The sequence below is a fragment of the Malaclemys terrapin genome, chromosome 1 (genome assembly GCF_027887155.1).
Source record: "Malaclemys terrapin pileata isolate rMalTer1 chromosome 1, rMalTer1.hap1, whole genome shotgun sequence".
Lineage (NCBI taxonomy): Eukaryota > Metazoa > Chordata > Testudines > Emydidae > Malaclemys > Malaclemys terrapin.
In genome coordinates, this window is record NC_071505.1 from 326,458,544 (window position 1) to 326,483,575 (window position 25,032).

Here is a 25,032-nt window from a genome sequence, read left to right on the forward strand (position 1 = left end):
CAGGTGATCAACCTCAATACTCCACCTCTTGGGGAAACTTTCCCCCTTAGCTTCACAAATGTTGTGTAGAGCACAGCAGGCTGCTATGACCATGGGAATATTTTCCTCATTGAGGTCTAACCTGCCAAAAAGGCAGCGTAAGCGACCCTTTAATCTGCCAAATGCACATTCTACTGTTATTCTGCACCTGCTGAGCCTGTTGTTGTTGAAGCGATCCTTGCTGCTGTCAAGGTTTCCTACGTAACACTCCATGGCTTATGAAGCAAGGCTCACTATGGGCATCTCAGCATCCCCCATTGTAATCTTGTGGTCTGAAAGAAAGTCCCCGCAGGCAGCTTTTTATACAGACCAGTGTTTTCTGAAGATGCATGCATCAGGCACCTTCCCTGACCACCCTGTGTTGATGTCAGTGAAACGACCCTGGTGATCCACCAGTGCCTGCAATAGCATAGAGAAGCAGTTCTTTCTGTTGACATACATCATTGCAAAATGGTCTGGGGCCAAAATTGGGATATGTGCTCTGTCTATTGCCCCCCTGCAGTTAGGGAATCACATTGCTGCAAAGCCATCCATTAGTTCCCACACATTGCCTAGAGTCACAGTCCTTTGTAGCAGGAGGCGATTAATGGCCCTACACACTTGCATCACTTCAACCTCGACAGTGGATTTCCCAACTTCAAACTGATTCATGACTGACCAATAGCAGCCTGGAGTTGCCAGCTTCCACACAGCAATTGCCAATCACTTTTCCACCATGAGGGCAGCTCTCATTTTGGTGTCTTTGCACTGGAGGGCAGGGGAGAGCTCTGCACATAGATCCAGGAAGGTGGCTTTGCACATCCAAAAGTTCTGCAGCCACTGTTCGTCGTCGCATACCTGAATCATAATCCGATCCCGTCACTCAGTACTTGTTTCCTGAGCCCAATATCAGCAGTCCACTGTATGCAGCTGCTCTATGAATGACATCAATCTTGAATTGTTTCTTTCCATGGCACACAGCAGGGCAGGCACCAGGGATTCATTTTAAGATTTGCAGTTCATGAAATACTGCAGGATCAGCTGCATTGTGTTCATAATGCTCATCACAAGACTGAAGAGCAATGCAGGATCCATGCTTTCAGGCAGAGATGGCAGGCACAAAGTTTACAGGGGCAGTTGAAAGATAGCGTGAAATGTAGTCAGAAGCCCATGGAATGGAGAAAACTGCATCATGGGGCAGTGATCCTGCCCCCATGATGTTCTGGAAATGGATCGCAATACTTCTAATGGCAGAAGGTGATGATTTGCTAGAGCACCAACTGTGGATGTACTCCGCCGACACAAGGAGCATTGTGTGTACATGCAGAAGTGATCTAATTACAGTGGTTTATAATTGTTGATGTAACTTAACTCTGTAGTGTAGATGTGCCCCGACACAGTCATTTCTGCACACCTCCCCTTGCAATTTTCCAGTTTTTCTTCAGCCATCTCCCACTTTTTTTCTTCTTCTGGTAGATCATACAAGAAAAATAAAATTATTTGTTAATAATTACCTTTTAAAAAATATTTATTTAGCTTAAACTATGATATCCTCTCCATGTCTAGAGATGCTATTTCTATTGATGCTAGTAGATATAATAGGAGTGTATAGAACATATTTCTTCTGCTGAAAAGTTCGGAGTGGATGGCTCAGGGCTTGAGAGCTTTTCACCTCTCAGGGTCAGATTTTCAAAAGTGTTCAGCACCCATTTTGGCACCAAATTAAATGCCCATATTTTCAAAAGAGATGTGCATGTTGGGTGCTGAGCTCTTCTGAAAAGCTAGCTGTTAGTGTAACAATGGGAGTTGCTGTGTGTTGCACACCTTTGAAAATCTGGTCCTCATTTATGTGCTGAGTTCTCTTAGAAATCAGGTTCCAACTTTAGGTGCAGAGACCTGGAAATCTGGACCTAGTTACCAGTTCATATCTAGCCCAGATCAATAGTGACTGAAAGCAGGGCCGGTGCAACCATTAGGCAAACTAGGCGGCTGCCTAGGGCGCCAAGTGGTTGGGGGCAGACAAAAGCGTGCTCCGGGGCGGCGGTGGAGTGGAGGTGAGCTGAGGCAGGGGGGCACGGGGAGGGCCGCCTGCAGCAAGTAAGCGGGGGCGGCACACAGGGGACCCGCTCCCCGCCCCAGCTCACCTCTGCTTCGCCTCCTCCCCTGAGCACGCCGTCCCGCTCTGCCACTGTAAGGCCCCAATTCAGCAAAGTACTTAAACATGTGCTTAAGTCCCATTGACTTTTTCCATTGATGTGCATAAGTGCTTTTGCTGAACTCGGGCATAAATAAATGAGTAATATCATTTTATGGGGAATAATCCTAATTTATCTTTAATATTTTTTGGCAAAACTGTATCAGTGAAGCTCTTGCACCCAACTAAAACAAGCAAAATGAATTAGTAGCCCTTTGACAGAGCCCTTGCCAACCATTTCTGTGACAGATGCATTGTGCCATTTCTTCTTTAAATCATCCTGCTCCTTGGTTTTGAATATGGCGGACAGCTGAAAAAATGATGCTACAGAATGGCCCCATGTGACATACACAAAATGATCATCTATCGGAAAGTACTTTATTTCTTAGGAATATATATTTTCAGGTGTGATTGCTTGGCGCATTGTTTTGAAGCAGTGGCTTTAACTTAGAGGGCAATTCCATTTGGAAAGAGCGTGCAGCTAAAGGACAGCCAAATTGCAAGGTCCTCCAAGTCACATTTTCAGATAATTCAAAAAGATTTGTGAAGTGTCATTTTCAAACCCACTTGGACTTGAATCTGAAAAGCACTCTGAAAATGAAAAAACATGTTCTAGACAGAAAGTCGAAGGCAGGTACGGGACATGCAGATCCTTACAGTGAGGGGGAAGTGATACAGGACTCTAATTCTATTCCCCTCTCCAGTCCACGCAACAATGCTGCCTCCTTTTCTTATTGGGTATGGCCAGGCAGGTAGCTGGAGAAGGTGAAGGCTATTTTCCCAGTGGCTTGTACAGCTGAATGGCCACTTGGTACTTTTAGCTGGGGAGGCAGTAATGGTGGTACTCCACAATGAAAATGGAGCAACTTGGGCTAGTTTAGGGGCTTAATAGAAGTGGCTCCCAGAGGCTCCGACACACAGCAGAACAGAGGCAGAGACTGGAACAGAAACTGAGGCTACCTGCCCCTCCTCTGCTTGAGACACACAAAGAGTCTATTGGGGACAGCCCAGGAGCCTGACAGATAAGCCAAGCAATAAACTGCTGCCCCCGAAGAGCCTGCACATGGCTGGGACCAGCCATGCATATGAACTAAGCCTGGGCAGACCCCAGAGGAGAAGGAGTTACCGTGCCAGAGTCTGAGTGACCTGTATCAATGACCAACTCCAGGCCCAGAAGAGGCTGTGTGTGGACAGATTACCCCATTGTGTAGGGGGAATGAGAGGTTCTGCTGACATTGGGGGTCAGGGGTGACCCAGGAGGGGGCTACAAACACTAACAGATTTTTGTTGGAGGGGATTAATATAAGGACCAGAATGGAAAATACAAATGAACATCTCCTGTTAACACCATTATTGCCTCTTAGCTTTGTGGTGCACAGGAGCGCAGGCTAAAGAAAGGGGTGAGCACAGATTGTGGGCTGGTGAGATCAAAAACATCCCAGATGCTAATAGAGCAGATGCTTCCCGGATGCTGCTGACCATCACACCCTCTGTTCTATCTGAAACTCCAGGTACCAAACTATGTTAGTCGTCAATCCTGCAAAGGAGTCCTCAAGGGCAGACAACCCACCTGTGGGGTCAGTGGGACTCTAGCGAGTATGAGAGTTAGCCTGCGTGGATCTGACTGCAGGACTGTGGCTAACATTGTACAGTAGGAAGAGGCTTCTCCCTTATTTCTTCGACCTACTGTGTCATCTCGATGATGGCATAGGTTGAATCACTAAAGAGGGACACTGAGTGTCATCAGCATAGTGTCCACGGTATGAGAGCCACCATATTGCCCAACACAGAAGGGAGTGAAGTGGAGACTTCCAGATGTAAGCATAGGTCACTCACTACAGCTTTACCTGAAGACCCAAGCTCTGTGTTGGTGGGCTGTAATGGAGTCATATACTCCATGGGTGGGGCACAGAGAGGAACATGCAACATACACTTCCTCTACATGCTTCCTCTGGACAGAAGAAGCTTGGCCTAAGCAACTGAAATCTGCAGCAGTTTGAATCCCAGAGAGACCCTGCTAAGTAATGGCTGCCACCTGATGCTGATGGCTGATTCAGGATATTAAATCAGGGACCTACAGATCTATAAGTTATTGTCTCTACAGCAGGAGTTAAAAAATCATGCTCTCTGTATTGCCCAGATTGTAACAGACTCTGTGGATCAGGCATACAAGGCAATTTGTAACATACTGGCCAGTGGGTTAACAGGGTGCATCACTATCTTGGTGATCTCCTGTATCCATTGAATCCAAGTATAGTGTTGACCCACTTGCATATCTCTGTCATGACTCTTTAAGAGGTTAAGGTTTGTGTGCGGCGTATGTCACAGAGATCAGGAGAGTGGATTAGAGATTGGCTTTGTGGAGCAGAAGACAGAATTTCCCCCTAAGATTGTATGAATTGGAACTGCTATATTATTAACTAGGTAAATAAACATTGGGGAAAATATATGGTCCAAGAAAGATAATTTAAATTCATTTGTTCGTGTTTCATAATGCTTTGGTAATACTGTGAGCACGCCACGCATCTTCCGAGGAAGGTTAATATTCTCTGACATCCTATTTTTCTTGAATCCTAAAATATGTATTTCTTATTCAGTGTTTACATAAGAAAATATTTTCCAGCAGCCAGTGCTGCATTATGTCCCACACAATGCATTGGCAAACATTTAATTTTGCACTGTGACGGGTTGGATCACAGAAACCCCCTTGGGAGCTGCCACCCGATGTGCAAAGACTACCCCTGCTTCTGTTTTCCCTGCCAGCTCAGGACTCCAGCACCCTGTCTTGCTGAGCCAGACACTCCCGTCTGGCTCCAGACACAGACCCAGGGTCTGAATCACTTGTCCCAAAGCTGCAAGTTTACCTGAAAACAGCTCGCAGTAGCGTGCTTGTCTTTAGCACTCAGATGCCAAACTCCCAATGGGGTCTAAACCCAGATAAATCCGTTTTACCCTGCATAAAGCTTATGCAGGGCAAACTCATAAATTGTTCGCCCTCTATAACACTGATAGAGAGATATGCACAGTTATTTGCTCCCCCAGGTATTAATACATACTCTGAGTAAATTACTAAATAAAAAGTGATTTTATTAAATACAGACAGTAGGATTTAAGTGGTTCAAAGTAGTAACAGACAGAACAAAGTAAGTCACAAGCAAAATAAAATAAAATGCGCAAATCTATGCCTAATCAAACTGAATACAGATAATCTCACCCTCAGCGATGCTTCAGTAAGTTTTTCTCAGACTGGACACCTTCCAGGCCTGGGCACAATTCTTTCCCCTGGTACAGCTCTTGTTGCAGCTCAGGTGGTAGCTAGGGGATTCTTCATGATGGCTCCTCCCTCTCTCTCTTCTCTTCCCCCCTTTATATATCTTTTGCATAAGGCGGGAACTCTTTGTCTCTCTGGGTTTCCACCCCCCCTCACTGGAAAAGCACCAGGTTAAAGATGGATTCCAGTTCAGGTGACATGATCACATGTCACTGCAAGACTTCATTACTCACTTGCCAGCACACACATATACAGGAAGACTCACAGGTAAATACAGCCATCTGCAGACAATGGGAGTCATCAAGATTCCAAACCATCATTAATGGTCCACACTTTACACAATTACAATAGGCCCTCAGAGTTACATTTTATATTTCTAGTTTTAGATACAAGAGTGGTACATTTATACAAATCAGATGATCATACTCAGTAGATTATAAGCTTTGTAATGATACCTTACAAGAGACCTTTTGCATGAGGCATATCCCAGTTACGTTACATTCACTTATTACCGTATTTTCTCTAAAACTATCTCAGTTACATTATATTGACTTATTATCAAGTTTTTATAAAACCATATAGACTGCACAACGTCACAATGTATTTCTTATTCAGTGTTTACATAAGAAAATATTTTCCAGCAGCCAGTGCTGCATTATGTCCCACACAATGCATTGGCAAACATTTAATTTTGCATATTGCTGTTCCAATCCTGATTTAGGCCAAAGCACAAGAAAACTATTACAAGTAATAGAAGACATGCAGTATTCTGGGAACAAATCTCAGCTACAGATTTTCTGGAGGCTTCCTTCCTGGGGCCCATTATTCTTCCCTTTCATTAAATATAGTTTCCACAGTGCCTGGAAAATGCAGTGACTCTACATTAAATCCTGTTGAACCAGATCTACAACTTGGTCTTGGTGATATTAAAGTGTTGGATCATGGCAGTATTGTAATTTAACTGCCAAACAAAGGGGGGAAACTCATTTTAATTAGCTTGATTTCTGTATTATTATTATTATTATTATTTATTATTGTATCACCATAGCTAGGCACTATGCAAACACTGAACAAAAACACATTCCCTGCCCCAAAGAGCTTGCAATCCAACTAAGTATTGCTGATTTGTAGTCCAGTCCTGCAAATACTTCTGTACCTGAGTAGCTTCACACACGAGTAGTTTTATTGATTCTAATGGGATCAGTCACATGAACAAAGCTTCTGTGGTGCAGGTTTGCAGGATTGGGCCTTTGGTTTGGAATTTTCCCTAAAAAGCGCAACTACGCTAGGGCTGTGCTCCAGTAACACACACAAGCATGTGCTTCAGGCCATCGCTATCCAGAACAGCATGTGCTTAACTTTAAACACTTGACTTCCATGGGAGTTGCAATGGAAAATGATTAACGTTTACTTCAATTAGACTTATGCACATGTTTACTTGCTACACTCACTAAGGAGGCTTTTCAATTTGGGCTGCAAACTGTGAGACCCAAATCTTCAGAAGCACGTGTGCGCTTTGGTGGGTGTCCAGTTTAGGAAGTAGCAACTACCGATGTACATGAGCAGGTTGGAGTTTGCACATGCCTATGAGGACACAGAGCATCATTCTATTGATATTCCAACTATTCATTGTAGATGTTTATGATCTATGGGGTAGCAGATATCATGTTATCTAATTTACCTGACATGTTCACCAGCAGTTCAATGAAACTTCATATAACACCGTTTCCATATCATCCCATCAGTTTGTTTTTTATTATTTATTATTATTATTATTATTATTTATTAATTATTAATTTATGTGCAATGTCTTAAAATGGACCCAGCATAAACTCTAGGTTCATGTACAAGCAATTAAAAAACCCAAAACAAGCCTTAGAGCCAATGTCGGCATTAAAATCCTCTAGATCCACCAAAACTAAAAACTTTGGATGCAGGGAGGAAGAAAGGCATTCAATCCTGCACAGTAAGGCAGCAGGGAGAGAAGAGCCTAACCATCTTAATCTTCCTCCTTGAACCTGCAGACGTCTGTCATATGAACAGTTTTTCAGGTCCTGATTCTGGAGGGCATGGCTGAGTAGGGGCCACAGCTGAAGGAGAATACCTCTACATTACATCATTCCCAGGTGAGCACTGCAGGAAAGTAGCCACACAAATAATTGCTGGACTTGCCAGTATTAACTCCCATGGTTTCTCATTTCACACTTTAAAGCTCTTAGTGGGGAAGAGTTCTTGGCTCAGGCTCCGGTTTCTTTGGGAGCAGTGTTGGTAGGGGGACTGGGAACTAACGTGGAGGAGTTGGCCTTTTGTGCAGATCCTGTGAAACCCATGGGGTTTTGTCATGGATTTTACTTGCATAATCCAGGAATAACCGGGGTGTTTCCATTTTAAATAATCATCATCAGTGAAACAGTTAATATTGATATTTAAACTGTCATCATGAGACTTCAGAAAGAATACTCCATTGAGGTAAGTGGGGGCTGTTCACCACTCATTTCACCTACTGTCTGTCTGTCTGTCTGTCTGCGGGGTCCATGAGACAGTACTGTCTCAGTTCATGTTTGTAGGGGTTTCTTTAGCAGTGATGAACAGGACTGGTCGAAAATTTTCTATTAAAGTTTTGAAAATGGAACATCCAAACCCCAAAATATTTTGATTCAGAAATGCCACTAAAGTGCCTCATGGGAATTATAGTTCAGTTGCCTCATGTCATCCTTCTTCCATATGGGCTGGGCTCCCCTGCCAGCCTTCATCTCCCATGATGCACCAACTCACCTCACCAGGAGGAGAAGGAAATGGTGGTGACCTAAAAGAGAACAGAATTGAGGCTGGAGTCAGAGCCATTAACTGAACTTTCTGATAGTGTTTTCATCTGCAACCCTCTAATTTTATCTGACTTTCAAATATTTCCTTTTTAACTTTGAAATTCTCACTGCCATGTGCATTTTTGGCATAACTACTGTATTCTAATAAGATTGTTTACAATAACTTTATGTTATCAAAAAGCTTTGAGTGGGAAGTATTTTAGTTTTGTTTGGGTAGTTGCATTACAAACTTAATGGGTGATACTCAGATGTCTAAGTACTGTAGTTGCTGCAGTCTGGAGCAGAAAGAGGTCAGAGTGTATGCTGTATAAAAGCCTTGGATGTAGTAGGTTGGCTTTTTTCTACTCTTGCTCCTTCTGTGCTCTTATGGAATTTTTTCCCCACATAGGAATCTTGTTCTGGTTTCCACTCTGTTCCTACAGGTTTTATAACCTTTGCAGGAGCCCTGAGTGTTTATAAGCCTTCGAGGATTCATGGACTTTTTTTCTCTACCCCTATAGACAGAGCTTGTTCTGGCAGGCTGAAAAACCTGCTTCTTCCACAGGGAGGGAGACTAACTTAATTCTGAAGCCATGGTGCAAATTGCTACAGCATACAACAGTATAGCCATGGAGCCTCACACTGTGACTACTACTGTACAAAGCATGTTCTACTCCTCACACTAAGAGGAGTGAGCAGCTGAGCCTTCGGCTGCAGCTGAAACCTTAAGATTTGTCAAGAGCTAGGTTCTGAGCAAACAGAATTAGTGCCATGAATGCCTCTCACCTTCCGATGGTGAGACGTGAGGGGAAGGGGATTTGGAATGGGAATGTGTCTTAGTGAGGATGCTTCCTTGTAGCTTTTTCCTCAGCGGTGGCCTGGCTGGGGCTAGGGTGTTCCGGGAGGCAGATGAAAAAGGGACTTGGAAGCTAGAGAAGAATTTGCAACCAAAGGAGTAATGAGAGCACAGCCTGAGGCAGCTCCCAGGCAGAAGTAGAGGTGGGAGGTTTGGCTCAAGGGAAGAAGCTTCCGGACTCTCAAAAGCAAAGGAAAGAGCCTTGCCTAGCCAAATACAATCCAGATGGCAATTCAGGTAAATCTTCACGACAAACATGTGGTGGTAGATGTTGCTTGTAATTATTAGAACTGGGAGCACTGGCTGTTGGGAGTCTGAAAGGACAGGAAACAGGAAGGGGGAGGAGTTGAGGAGGCGGAGTGAGAGTTACAGAGGGTGCAGCAGCAGCTTGGTAAGAGGTTTCCACTTTAAAAATAAAGTCCTGTTGAAGTTTGTTAGTACCTTGCCAGGTTGATACAACAAAACATTGTGCAGGTACCTTTTTTTGTGTCTTCCTAGAGTAGACATAAATGTAACAATGGCGTCTGGGAGTCAAATTTGGGGTTGACCTTATTTATATGGTGCTATATGTTAGCAAGTGTGCATGGCACTGCCCTGAGGTGCCCAAAGCCTGATTCTCTACTGCCTTGCACCATGTGTCATCATTCACATCTGTGCAAGGTTTAAAATGCTGTAAAATCAGAATGGTAAATGATACAGAAGGCGAAAGATTCTAATTGATACATTCTACGAGATAGAAGTGGAGACATCATTGAGATGGTATCTGTGTTGGGGAAGGCACAAATGGTGTAATACCAGAGGGGAAAGGGCCAAAAGCGCACAGAATTCTCTTTTATATTTAGATTTGGGGGTTTTTCGTGAGAGTTTGAAATCCTTTGCCTAGTGTGTTAGCTACTGTGTTTTGGTCGGGTCTTTTTCTGTGAGTTTGTTTTTGAAATTGAGATTTCAAAAAGGCCAGTAAGAATTAGACTCAGAAAAGTTATGGATAGGCTTCTTCAGCCCAGATCTGCTCCTGGGCTGAGTTCAGTGTAGATGGGGTACAGTAAAAATAGCTGATGGCTTTGTGACATGTAGCAAGATGGGTCTGTAGCAGGAGCCACCAGATCCAATGGACAGTGACCCCAGACATGAGGCAGATATTTATGTCTTATCATTTTTGGTGTTTTTCTTTAAAGCCCTCACTTCTGGAATCAGGTGACTATAGGAGAATCTCGGCTTTTTTTTTTTTTTAAAGTAAGTTTTAGTCCTCGTGGAGGAAGGCTTGAAAATATGAACCCTAAAAACTCAAAACCAAGAGGCAAATAAAAAGAACCCTAAATATCATGATTTTTAAGCCAAACTCATGAATTTTGGGACCTGATTTATGGTTTTTAAGTGCTTGGCGGCTGGCAATTCTAGCATGACCTTTTGTATCCCCAAACCACATCATGTGGAGTCAGTAGCCACTGACGCCAAAGACTACTGGCTCCCTTCCCTTTCCTGACTGCAAGGGGAAGAGGAGGGAGCATTCCCGGGTGACATGCTGATCCTAGTTTGCCCCTCCTCTTTTTTTGTCCATAAAGAGTGGGAGAGGGTGGAGCGGGGATCCTGCCCATGTTCCACATGCAGCACAGAACAGGCATCTCTGTTTAGAGCACAGAGGTATCTGTTGCAGCATGCTCCAGGACCCACAGCTTCAGAACTGTGAGGTGAAAAGAGAACATACAATTTACAAGATTTCACAAAGAGTTAGGCCAGACTAGACACTTTCCTCCTCGCCAGATATTTGCCATGTCAGTGAGTTTGAAAGACAAAACTATCCTTATTTCCTTGATGCAATTTGTAATCATGATAGTGGTGAGTTCAAAGCTAGTAGTTCCTGGGTGAGTCAATGAAGGTTTTATTTCAATGTGAGGGGTGAATTGGTGTGGGAGACTATTTGATCCTCTCAGTTGCAGTGAGATGGGAGCTCAGTTTTGTTGTCTATTCTGAAGATTCATGATGTGCGAGAGGATACCCTTATGGATACAGTCAGGCAAGATAAGGGAAACAAACATAAAGTGACATTTTTGTTTTGAGGAATCTAGGCTGAATGTCCCCAAAGCCAGACATCCCTAGGAAATGGAATAATATGATGATACTTAATATCATTTCTAGTGGCAGAATTTCAGGCTGCTGACTGTTGGAGTTGACTCAAATCCACTGTACATATGAGTTAGCGGTTGAGTGCCTAAAGCCTGCTTAAGTTCTCAGTAGTACCAATCACCGTGAAGGCACACATGATTGTTTACGCTGCCTTTATGTTCGTGTCATGTTTGGGGGCTATCAAGGGCCTTTTGGAGGAAATAGAGAGAGGTGAGCTTTGGAGTCATGTAAATACATCAGAATCCCAGCTTTCATTTTTTTAAAGTAAGTTTCTAGCCCTTATTGTGGTTGATAATAAGTTTGAAAATGCCAACTCTAAAGCTTCAAAAGCCAGATGGCGAATAAAAAACTCCAAATGTGGGATTTTAAAAATCTCCTGCTTTTTAAGACAGTCTCATAATTTTGTGGGCCATGACTCGTTATTTTTGCACATTTTGGTTTGGCAACCGATGCAGTTCCCGCTGAAGACTTCTGCTAACCCCAGCCTAGAAATAAAGGTGAGTCTAATGAAGGTGAGTCTAAGGGAGTCAGAGCTGCTGTACCTTAAACCATCTTCCAGCCCCCACTATGCTATGGCTATGGAGGATTTACATTGGTGTAACTCACATGTAGAGGGGCCAGAATAGACGGGCAGCAAGAAAAGCAAGTAATGAGGGTAGAAGAGGGCATAAATTAAAATAGCTTCCACTCTACTTTAACTTGTAGCTTCTTGAATATTCTTCTTCAGCTCAGCTACTGCCCTCCTTCTTCCCTCCCCACTCCCCCGAGCCCTGACACATGGGGCCAGGGGCCAGCTGAGCTGGATTTGCCAGACACCTTTCTGCATGGATGTCCCTCCTGAGCAATCGTGGTCTGGCTTTGTGTCGCTCTGTGCCAGAGGTCACTCACTCCTCTGATTCTAAGGAGCCTCCTTCTTGGCTGGCAGGAAGAGAGCTCCACCCCCACCTTACCCTGACCTGGGGGAGAATGAAAGGGCCAGTAACTTTCACCACCTGCTACAGCAGGGTTTGCCCTCTCACCCTGCCATGTGCTACAGGGCAGGATTTATCCAGGGGAGATTGTATTGGCGTGTGATGGATGGATGGATGATACTGATGCTGTGCTGGCTAACGATTGTGTTTCCCTGTCAGTTTGGGCCAAACCAGAATCCCATCTGGGTATTCCCATTATTATTATTTGTCGTTTGTATCATATTTCAATCTGTCACAACTTTGGGGCTGACATAGACTTTGCATAGGTAAATTTATTAGGCTCTTTGGTTCAGGGTGGAGAAGGCCTTACATCTCCCAGAATGGTGGGATTCAGAGTTCAGCTGGGACAGAGAGCACTCATCAGCAGAGGCTGCCTTGAAATCTGTCTCAGTGGCAGCTCTAACCCTCTCTCTGTGAATGAACAAGCCACAGGTGCAGACCTGAGTGGACTGGATGCTATCAGTAGGTAGGTAGCCATTTTGACCTCGATATCTGTCAACCAGGACAAAGGGTGTTGCACTCATGCTCCGTCTGAGTAGCTGCAGCCACCCTTTGCTGCTATGTTCACCCTCCTCCTTCGTTTGTTTACATTTTTGTTCATTTAATAAAGTTGCAGCCATAAATGTCATTAACTTTTCCTTTGCTCGTGAGAGTCCCTTTGAGGATCCCCTGGGCAGCGGCTCTTCATGTGAGACTTCCTTATGCAGCAGAAAGTGGATGTAAGCATGCTGTGTCAGGAAGTCTAGCTTCCACCATCTCACGCATGACCCTGAATTTGGCTCAGATGCTGCTGAGGGACATTCTGATACCAGGCAATGGAAGATATTTTGCAAGCTTTTATCGCTTAGCATTTACCAGTGAGTTGAGCTGTTTATTTTTGTCGGTACATCTAAGCTCCCCATCCCTCTTTGACTTTGTGACTCTGTAAATATTAAGCATCCCTATTTTAACCCTGCTATGGTTGCCAGTTTAATATGTACCCTTAGTTACCTAGGGCATCTGAGATTATTTGTAGTTTTGTCCAGTTTTAATACAAAATTAGACAAAACTTTAGGCAGAATTTTGCTTTGTGTTTTAGCACATATTTGACCATGAAACTCCAACTGAAACTTGAGATTCATGAACCTACATGAATTGGAACCAAAATTGCAGACTCCTCTGAACTAAAGCTGACAAATTTTGCATGTCCCTTCAAGTTCTGCTGCAGGAGTTCTGATACTCAGCACCTCACATGATCAGACCCCAAATGAATCCATTTGGGACAGAGACTAGATTGGTGGGTGCAGTAACCTTATGTTTATTCCATGAAAAAGAAATATTAGTTTTGGCCACTAAAAAGAAAAAGGCAGGAGGGAGAAAAAGAAATGTAGTTATTGCTGTGGAGGGAGCTTGGAGACTGGCCTCCTTTCTACAGCCAAAGAGTACATAAGCTTAAGTTCATCCCTCGTGTATCTCTACTGAAGTTAATGGGGTTACACCAGGCATGAATGTGATCTGTAGGGTCTGATGCTCTTCTCACTTACACCAGTGCAAATCTATTGATCTCAGTTGAGTTACTTCTTATTTACATAGCTGTAAATGAGAGGAGAAGCAGATCCAACCAGCATTTGCTCCTGTCGCTCAGGCTTCCCCCCGGTCTTGTCAATGTCCTGCTACCCTGACCTGGAGGTTCCACCTTTAGTGATGAGTGCTTTACTAGTGAGTTCCATTCCCATGTCCATTCAGTCCTTAGCCTCTTTTCTGAGGTTGCCAAAGAGCTTGCTCATTAATGTAAATTGTAGTGGGGTTTATTGTGAAATGAACACTTCTCCACTAGGGACTTGATAAAAAACCATCATATTTCACCTCGGATGAGTCATCAGATGAAAAATAGCTTTCAGAGGAGGTACTTAGTGCTTACTTAGTACCAAAGTAATAGACTTTTCGTTATGAATTATACTGAAAGAACCCTGAACTTCTCAGTTTCTATCATTTCATTCTGCTTGGGTTTAATTTATTACAGTAATATCAAATTCTATCAATACAGGAATGGGAAAAATACCTAAGCATTTGTAAACATTGGCCTAATTTTATTTTTCCTTTTTAAAATTGAGTCTGCCAGTAGGACTTCAATTGCCAGGAGATCAATTAAAATAATTTGCCAACAGGCATCTTTGCCAGAGGACAGACACACATTTTCTTACCATAACAAAAATCTGTAACCTTCAGTGTTGCATATTATAATGCATTTAGACATATCTGTCCTCTAGTAATATGGCATAAATGGTTATTCCATCTTTCTGTTTCTATATAGCATGCAATTAATTACAGGGATTCAGAACATCAGTTTCTTCCCATCATCACTCTAAGCTACAAGTCTAGAAAGGGGTAATTTTAAGTTGTTGGCCACCAAGCAATTTTAAAAGTGACTACAAATATTTAGCAACAGAGAGTCCCGTGGCACCTTTAAGACTAACAGATGTATTGGAGCATAGGCTTTCGTGGGTGAATACCCACTTCGTCAGACGCATGTAAAGGAAATTTCCAGAGGCAGGTATAAATATGCAGGCAAGAATCAGTCTGGAGATAATGATTAAGCAAAGACTGTGAATGGCTAGCCAACTACAAAAGCAGTTTCTCCTCCCTTGATGTTCACACCTCAACTGCTAGCAGAGGACTTCACCCTCCCTGATTGAACTAACCTCGTTATCTCCAGACTGATTCTTGCCTGCATATTTATACCTGCCTCTGGAAATTTCCATTACATGCGTCTGACAAAGTGGGTATTCACCCACAAAAGCTTATGGTCCAATACATCCGTTAGTCTTAAAGGTGCCACAGGACTCTTTGTTACTTTTTACAGATCCCAACTAACATGGCTACCCCTCTGATACAAATATTTAGTGTAGAGAAACAAAAAATGGTAGGCCAGCTCTTACCAATTGTTTCTCTGACTGCCAATTCAGGGGTGTGACTCCCACTGTTTTAATCACAGGAGTTCTTTTACTACCATGATCGAAACCAAGCAAAAAATCAGTTGTTAACTGTGGTTGTTTTATTGTTAAAGAAGAGAAAAGAAAACATTACACAAAATAAAGCAAATGACAGAACACTGCTGATAACCTGGTTACTTCCCTTCCAATCTCTTCTGTATGTCTTTCTGTGGAGAGCTTTTAACAGAGATTACACCTTTTGAGCGTGGACTCCCTCTGGGGGCGTTCTTCATTTGGTAAATTAAGACTAAAGTATATTGTTTCCCAATTTATTGTGATCTCAGTTTAGTATCTTATTAGCTACTTTAAAATGGTTTATGTATGGTTCACATCCACAGTTGGTCAATTCAGTCCATCCTCCAGGAGTACTCATCGGGTACGTCTATGCTGCAGGAAAAAAAACATGGCTGGCCTGGGTCAGCTGACCCAGGCGCATGAGGCTTGGACTGCTGAGTTAGCTTGAGCTGCAATGAACTCTTCATTAAGACTACACCCTGGACGGACCCTGTTGGAAACTGCCGCAGAATGCAGTGGCTTGCTTCTCGGGTGGACTTTCTTGTTGTGAATACATAACACGAGAGCCATGGTCTGCACTTGCTGCAGGCTGGTTAGTAGATGGGGTTTAAGCAGCTGGTATTGGTTAGAGCTGGCTGAAAAATGGAAAAAATAATTAAGCAAAACCCCCTCCAAATGTTAAAATTGTGTTTATTTTGTTGGGTTTAAAATGGATCTCTCTCTCTCTCTGCATATATATATATATATGTGTGTGTGTATATATATATATATATATGTATATAAATTTATTTTGGATTTTTTTAACTTTTCATTTCCCCCCTTTTCTCCTTTTTTTGCAAGGGGAGGAGTTTGTTTTGGGTTTTTTTTGTTTTAGACTTGGCCATTGAGTACAATAAAATGAGAAATGTCCAGAACTTTTTTCCTCACATTTTCTTTTACTTCTTTCTACTCTGTTAACTTTCCAAAACTTCTACTTTGGAAAAGTTATAGAGTGGCAAAGTCACTGTTTCTTTTTTTTGTTTTGTTTTTTTTTGTTGCCATTTTGTAATTTTATCAAACACGAGACATTTTGAAAAATTTGAGTGGAAAAGGGGAAAAAAAAGGGGGAGACTCCACTCCCGCCTCCACCTTGGATGTCATTCATTTTATTGCCATCCGTGGCAAGTTGTAGGGGAAAATACAAAATTTCTCTTTAAAATATCAGTTTTTGAAAACAAAGCAAATCTTCAGTTCTTGGTCTGAAATACCCCCAATCTGTTGACTATCAGGGCCTGCTACAAAGCCCATCTCTCTTCTTAGTCTTTTGGGGAGAGGTTGCGTGTGACGCTCTGCAGCTGCAGTTTTGTTGTTTTTGTTTTCTTTTTTCAGGAGGCTGCTAGAGCTAGTTGAGTTGTATCAAATGTACTGTATTTTTAATGTACAATAAAGGTGCCTGGAGCAATGGCTAGGCAGGTTTCTTATGTTTATATAAATCAAAATAAACTAACTAAATGAAGCAACCAAGAAGACCAGAGGCAATTTTGGATTTAGCTCCTGAGAAAATAAGAGCTATGATCAATTCACTAGAGGTTTGGGCGTATTTCATTATGAGACTGCACTGCACCGTAGTGTCACACATTTCTAGATATTTCATTCTGACTCCAAAGTACAATATCACTTTTATTTCAAATAACCTGAAATTGCTTTGAGCTCTCGCTGATCACAGGCCTGATGTTTTCAACTCCTTTTCATTCCTATAATAAGAAGAGATTTCACATCACCCTGAAGATAGGTTGTATTCTTTTATTTTTTTAAAGGGTCTGATTCTGATTTCCTTAATGCCATGTAACTCTACTGACTTTAATGGAATGACTCCTGTGTATGTTGGTGTCAGTTAGGAGAGAATGTCAGCTTCATTGATAAGAAAAGAGTTTGAGAGTTCTGTGTTCCATGCCCGGCTCTGTCCCTGACTTGCTGTGTGACCTTAAGCAAATCACTTGACTTATCTTTGCCTTTGTTTACCCATCTATAAAATAGGTATAATAACAGAGAGGTGAAGGATTGTCTAGTGCTTATGGGGGCTGGTCTGGGGCTTCGGAGACTGGGATTCCATTCCTTATTTTACCACAGACTTCCTGTGTGACCTTGGCCAAGTTACCTGGTCTCTCTGGGCCTCAGTTCCCCATCTGTAGAAAGGGCAGTGCAATTATCCTCAATCTCACATGGGTATTGTGAGGATAAGCACATTAAAGATTGTGAATCACTCAGATACCAAGGTGATGTGTCTCATACAAGTGCTTAGGATGGATGGACTAGACAGACAGCTACTTCACAGAGATGTTATAAGACTTAACTAAATAATTTTGAAAAGACATTTCCACCTTTGGATGGGAAGATGGTGGATAAATACCCTGTATTCTATTACACAGCATTACATTACCACTTTATTTGCAAACAAGAGACTTCCAGATATATCCTCTAGCTTGCATGTACATTTGTAAACTGTCCTATATAATTTTATAGCTGACATATAATTGCTTATTTCTTTTAGTTGTCTTTAAGAAAACCTACAATATTTAAGGGATATTATTCTCTCTTAAATTCTGCATGGGGGCTAGATTAGTTTCTGTGGAACCCTGTCTTAGAACACTATTGATTTTATACCTATTAAATTCCACAGGACTCTTCCAGAGTTATAATTTTTCTTGTCTTAGCAAGCATGTTTACATAATCAGGAGGTGTTCAAATACAACCTAGTGGGAGAAACATTAATCCTTAGATAGACAAGATAAAATCCCTGCTTCCCAACCTCAGTCAAAACTCCCTCCTTTCCTTCCTTGACTCAGTTCTCACATTCACAGTAGCATACAAATTAACTATTTTAAAGACACAATAAGTCATCTGGGGAACACTCTTCACTGGCCGATGATATATTTCCCAATGCTTTCTGTGTTTAGGTGATGGCACTTTACTGTCTAAGGTCCTGTTCCTACAAAGGGATCTTTAAGTGTAAGGGTCCCTGCAGGTGAATCCCTTTGTAAGATTGGGGTCATAGAGATCTCCATACTAGCGGTGGGGTCGTCTGCTGCTCTTTCCAACCCCCTGTCAGCATGGGTAAAAACTACTGTGGAGTCAGGAAGAAGCATAATGGTGGGAGATCTTTCTCTTTTGTAGTATTCAACTTTAAAGTGCCAGGCGTAGCAAAGGGGACCTTGGGCCTGATCCACCTCCCATGAAAGGCAGTTGTTGAGTTAAAGTAGGCCCTATATAAATACAAAATTTACAGTCAGAGTAATAATGCTCATATATATGTAAATTTTTCATTTATATAGGGCCTACTTTAACTCAATGGCTGCCTTACATGGCATGCCTTATATGCCTTATAAATAAATAAAAAGGGCTATACTTCACTTTAATCCTGAATAATCTTTGCAGTCAAGTGGAACATGAAATTTGAGATTTTATAATTACATACTTTTTGTTTATAAAATACATTTGTATGGATTTATAGTTCCCAACTGCCAGGCCTAGACATCAGTCACCACCTCTGACAGAGACTAAACTCTGTATGCATCTGTGACTGCTTTCGTAGAAAGTACAACAGTTTCCACTAGTTCACTAAACTACTGCCTGGCAGACGTGGAGACTAAAATCCTCGCTGCATGCTTCCCCACATTGCCCACCCCTGAGGTGACAGGATCACTGTTAGCTGTGCAATAAGGCAGTTAAAGTCTTCATAGCCATTCAGTCATTTTCCGCTTTCCTAAGTGTGCAATTTATCAGTAATCTGTCAGCAAATACCCAGAGATTTGTATTGTACTCCAAGTAATTTCTTATGTGCAAAATAGGTGTTGTCTATAGTGCAATCTCCTGGAGAGAAAGGTCATTTAGATCATCTGTTGTGTTAAAAATGAGTTTATTTTACCTACAGGTATCACCCAGCAGGATAAGAGATTGATGTTTCAGCCAGTGGCTTTTGTCAAGCTGCTTGATGTTAGCAAACGTCTCGACAAAGGCCCCTGGCCACAATGCTGCTCTTCTGTCCCAGTGGATGACACCTGTGAGTAAAATAAACTCATTTCTAATGGAACAGGTGGCCTCCATGTCCTCTTCTCCAAAAGACTGAGCTGCGGTGAATATTTATGGTTGGATTCAATGTATTTTTAATCTAGAAGGATACCTTTCTCACAGAATGGAGAACATGTTCATTTACTTTTTTTACACTGCAAAGAAAGAGAATGAAGAAGAAAAATACTCTCAAAAGGGTGTGCTAGAAATCACCAGTCTGTTAAATCACCAGTCATGTTAAAATAAATGTTTGTTTTATTGTGAAACTTACTGCTTTCAAAGATAAAAAGAAGTGGGATTGTTTTGGCAGGGGTGGGGAGGAACTTACAAGAAAATAATGTAGGAACGGCCCCAATTTGCATGCACATTTCCCTAGGTAAGTTCATGTAGGAGGTAGATTTAGAAAAGCATGCCTGGTATAAATGCCCAGTGCTGGTTTTTGCTCATCAGCATAGAAGCAGAGAGGATTTCAGTAAGTCTGCTTTTTTACACACACATAATATGTTCAATGAGGAATCAAAAGGACTATAGTATATGCAGCCAAACCTTTCACTTTTGTATAATGTCTCTAACAATGGTTCAAAAAAAATGACTCTGAAGATTTTTTTTTCCCTTTTCCAGAGCACAGATAGCCATGGACCAAATCCTATAGTCCATAGTCTTTACTCACATTCGTTGGTCCCATATATTTATTATGGTTGATTATTGGCTTTGACACCCTCCCCCAACCAATATTAATCTTAACAATTATTAATTCCATTTTAAATTTACTTTTTAGTTTAAGGTTTTTAATTTTTCAAAGTAAAAACAGCATAAGGTTAATTGAGCTTTTTCATGATTGGGATGAAGGATGGGCTCATTTATTTATTTTTCTTATTAATTGTATTTATTTTTTGTACCAATCCATAATGGGACACCATTGTGTTAAGTGCTGTATGAATCCCAAAGATCTTACAATTAAAATTGTAACAGGCCACGTTCTGCAGTGATATCGTTGAACCAAGAAAGTGATATCGTTGAACCAAGAAAATACTTCAATACATGCATGACTTTAGCCACAGGAGCTGACCTATAGATCTCAATGGGACTGCTAATGTGCTTAAAATTAAGTAGATATGTAAGTGCTTTGCTGGTCAGTTGAAACTGTGTGAAAGGCTAATATGAGGGAATAGAGGGGAAGCGTAACAATAAGGAGATGTTACATAGACCCCTCAGCATTTCACAAAATTATGCAAAGTCATTTGTGTCTGTATCAAATAGCTGTCCAAGACTGCCACTCATCCTGATCATAATGGGTGGCTGTGACATTACCCAGGTTACAATCTGGACTGATGAACAGCTGTGTCCACCCCCAGGTTGGAGAACTGAGAGCCTTTTACACTGCTTCACTACCCCTCCTGGTCTGCTTATACACAACCTTCAGCATGTAAATTATTTCCAGTTATACTATATGAGTGTTGTAGCCAACCACTCATAAGTTACACTGCAGAACAACACCAGCAAATTCCCAGTCCCAGACTTCCCCCAGAAATGTGTGTCTTGTCCAGGAGAGAGCTGGGCTGTACAATACAGATTCGTATAAAGTATGTCATTTTATCAATAGAAAATGATATGCACAAATCCTTTTATCCCAAATGGAGTTTCCCAAATACTTCAATCCAAACACACTAGTCTAGATAAATCAAGTTTATTAACTACAAAAGATAGGTTTTAAGTGACTATAAGTAATGAGGCATAAAAGTCAGAAAATAAAAGTAAAATGCAACTAATACCTAAAAGGCTAAGTGAATTCAAAGCAAAGGTCTCTCTCACCCCATGTTCCAGCAGTCTTACTGGCTGAATTCCTTTCAGTCAGGATCCTTCCCCCAGTTCAAAGCTGTTCTCTTTGTTCTTCAGGTGTTGTGGATGTTGTAGGTAGAGAGAAAGAGGGGAATCATTTGGGGAGTTTGCTCCCCCATCTTATTGCTCTTTGTCTTTTCCAGCTGAGGTTCAGGAGACAGAAAATCTTGTGGATGGGAACTCCCAAGCTGTTTCTTTGTCAAGATGTAGATTTTTACCACATCCTCTTTCCTGGTCAATTTGACTTTTCTGACACCTGGCTGAGGTGTTGGCTGGCCTTTTGTCTCCAGGGAACTGGTTTGTGGCTGCTCCCCCCAGACTTGGAGCATGTTTAGTGTTACCGAAATATCGGGTCCACCTAGCTGAGAGCTAATAACAGCTAGACAGGGATAAGGAAGAGTTGCTTTATTCTGCAGAAGAAAGGAGAGCTTTGCACCTTGGTACAAAACCTTTGTTTTACACACATTTTATAGATCCTTTATACACATTCAGACAAAGGTTTTTGCAGTGTTAACACTTGATTGGTGGTGGTCAGACCCGTGCTTTTGCTATCTGGTCAGTGAAAACTGGCTTGGGACCAGCTTTAACTACCTTAAGGCCTTGAAGGGAAAACAGTTGAAAAGTTCAGGCTACTGTGTACTTGAAGTGTTTGCTTTTTTTTAATGGCCACTGGTTGACATAAAGGCTGCTCTGTTAAGGGGGGGGTCACTAGTAACTTTTACACTAGTGACTTTTCTGACATCTGGCTGAGGTGATGGCTGGCCTTTTGTCTCCGGGGAACTGGTTTGTGGCTGCTCCCCCCAGACTTGGAGCATGTTTATTCATAGATTCATAGATTATAGGACTGGAAGGGACCTCGAGAGGTCATCGAGTCCAGTCCCCTGCCCGCATGGCAGGACCAAATACTGTCTAGACCATCCCTGATAGACATTTATCTAACCTACTCTTAAATATCTCCAGAGACGGAGATTCCACAACCTCCCTAGGCAATTTGTTCCAGTGTTTAACCACCCTGACAGTTAGGAACTTTTTCCTAATGTCCAACCTAGACCTCCCTTGCTGCAGTTTAAACCCATTGTTTCTGGTTCTATCCTTAGAGGCTAAGGTGAACAAGTTCTCTCCCTCCTCCTTATGACACCCTTTTAGATACCTGAAAACTGCTATCATGTCCCCTCTCAGTCTTCTCTTTTCCAAACTAAACAAACCCAGTTCTTTCAGCCTTCCTTCATAGGTCATGTTCTCAAGACCTTTAATCATTCTTGTTACTCTTCTTTGGACCCTTTCCAATTTCTCCACATCTTTTTTAAAATGCGGTGCCCAGACCTGGACACAATACTCCAGCTGAGGCCTAACCAGAGCAGAGTAGAGCGGATTAGTAATATCATACAGAGGAATCCCACATGCAATGTTGCCACACACATTTTACCAGGACAATAATGCTCAAAAAGTTATGAGTTTTCAACTGATACCTCACAAGACATACTTTGTGCAAAATTTATCATAATACTGAAAAAGGCGTGAACATAGGAGTACCGACTGTCACAGTGGCTTATTTTTTTTTAGATGTGTTTTTACATCTACTCCGGGTGAGGGTGGCTGCTCAGGGTCACTGCCTCTGTGCACTGCTGCAGCAGCTGCCTGCAAGGGCCTGCCTGGGAAGGTGGTGGTGGCCTGGGCCCAGCTGTCAGGGATGGGGGCCAAGCGAGCTGGAGCCCTCCCCCTCCTCAGCACATTTCCAGCTCACTCCACCCCACTTCCTAGCAGCTGGGCCTGTGCGGGGGGGGGGGGCAGTGTGGGTGGGCCACCACTGCCTCCCCAGCAGGCTCTCTGAGGCAGCCACCATGCTGCAGGGAGGCAGCGAGCGTGAGAGGCAGCTCCATCCCACCCTCTCCGTTCCCTGCCCGGGCTCAGCTGCTGGGGGAGGAACTGAGTGAGCTGGAAGTGCCGGTGGGGAGGCACAGCAGGCAGCTTGACACCAGGGGCAGCTCCAGGCACCAGCGCAGCAAGTGTGTGCCTGGGGCGGCAAGCCACGGGGGGCGGCGTGCCGGTCGCCATGAGGGTGGCAGTCAGGCAGCCTTTGGTGGCATGCCTGCGGGAGGTCCGCCGGTCCCGCAGCTTTGGCGGCAATTCGGCGGCGGGTACGCCGAAGGCGCAGGACCGGCAGATCACCCGCAGAAACGCCGCCAAATCCGCGAGACCAGCCGCCGAAGGCCACCTGACTGCCATGCTTGGGGTGGCAAAAAGCATAGAGCTGCCCCTGCTTGACACTCACAGAAATCTGGGGAGGGAGGCACTTGACCTCATGTTCCCCCGTCATGCGTCGCCTCTGCTGTGTCCAGTTCTGATGTCCGCACTTTCAAGAAAAATTTTGATAAGCTGGAGATGATTCAGAGAAGAGCCAAGAGAATGATTATAGGACTGGGAAAAAGTATCTTATGGTGAGAAGCTCCAGGAGAGCAATCTATTTAGTTTATCAAAGAGAAGGTTAGAGGGTGATTTGATCACAGTCAAGTACGTACATGGGGAACAGGAATTTGATGATATATGGCTCTTAAGTCTAGCAAACAAAGATATAATAAGATTGAATGTCTGGAAGTTGAAACTAAACAAATTCAGAGAAGAAATAAGGCAAATGTTTTAAACAGTGAAACAATTTACCAAGAGTTGTGGTGGAGTTTTTTTTAATCAATGGACATTTTTTAATCCATATTGGGTGTTTTCCTAACAGATATTCTCTAGTTCAACCACAGGCAATGCCGTAACAAGGGCAAGGCGAGTGAGGCACTTGCCTCGGGCGCGCAAGGCGGAGGAGCGCAGCTCTACTGCCCAAGCGGGGAGGAGGGGGAAAAAAAAAAGCCGTGATCAGCGGCGCTTCGGCGGCAGCTCTACCACCGCCGCTTCATTCATTCTTCGGCGGCAATTTGGTGGTGGGTCCTTCCCTGCAAGAGGGACTGAGGGACCACCGCCAATTTGCCACTGAAGAATGAATGAAGCGGTGGCGGCAATTCGGCAGCAGGTCCTTCCCTCCGAGAGGGACTGAGGGACTTGCCACCAAAGAGCCTGGAGCCAGCCCTTGCCTCGGGCACAAAAATTCCTTGTTACGGCTCTGACCACAGGTATTGGTCTTGAAACAGGAATTAATCGTCTTATAGCACAGGCCATGCAGGAGGGCACAATGGTCCCCTGTGGCTTTAAAATCTGTGAATCTGAAAATGGCGCCTTAGAGGCCATAACCGGGCCTAACCTTATACTTCTCCTCAGACACTGAAAATGTCTGAGGCTGAATAAAGAAAATAGTGTAAAGAGGAGGGGTGGAGGAGAAAAAGGAAAGTCACTCATTCATTCAAGCCTCTACTGTTTCTGAAATATATAAATAATCCTGAAGGAATTACTCGGTATCACTTTCTTTGTTAAATGAAAAATTTATCTTAATTATTTTGTTAAGTTAAGTTATAATGATGAAAGGTCAAAGTAATTAAGTATTATCTTTATTCTCAGTATGAGTTACCCATCCAGACAATAAGAGCTGAACTGCCTGCAGCCCTCCTCTCCCAGCCCCCATTGTTAAAGATAAGGAAATTAGGCTGTTGTTTTGATCAAAAAGGAGTAACTGACATGCTCTGGGTGATTAAAGATACTGATTTAAGCATCTGGCTGCAAACAGACTAGGCCTACTTCAGGTCTAGTCACAGTTGCTAACTTTCACATGGTAAATAAGCACCCCGACTTTCACAATAATCCAAAAATCAAAACAAGGCCAAAACAAGCCAATCCCTAAGAACCCCAACACTCTATGTGACTAGATCCCCCTGGCATGCAGTCTGGGACTGTGGTGGGCCCGCTGTGCACCCCTGAGTCTCTCCCCCCTTTGCCCCTGCTTTCCCCGTTGCCCCTGCTTGCCAGGAGCCAATTAAAAAAAAA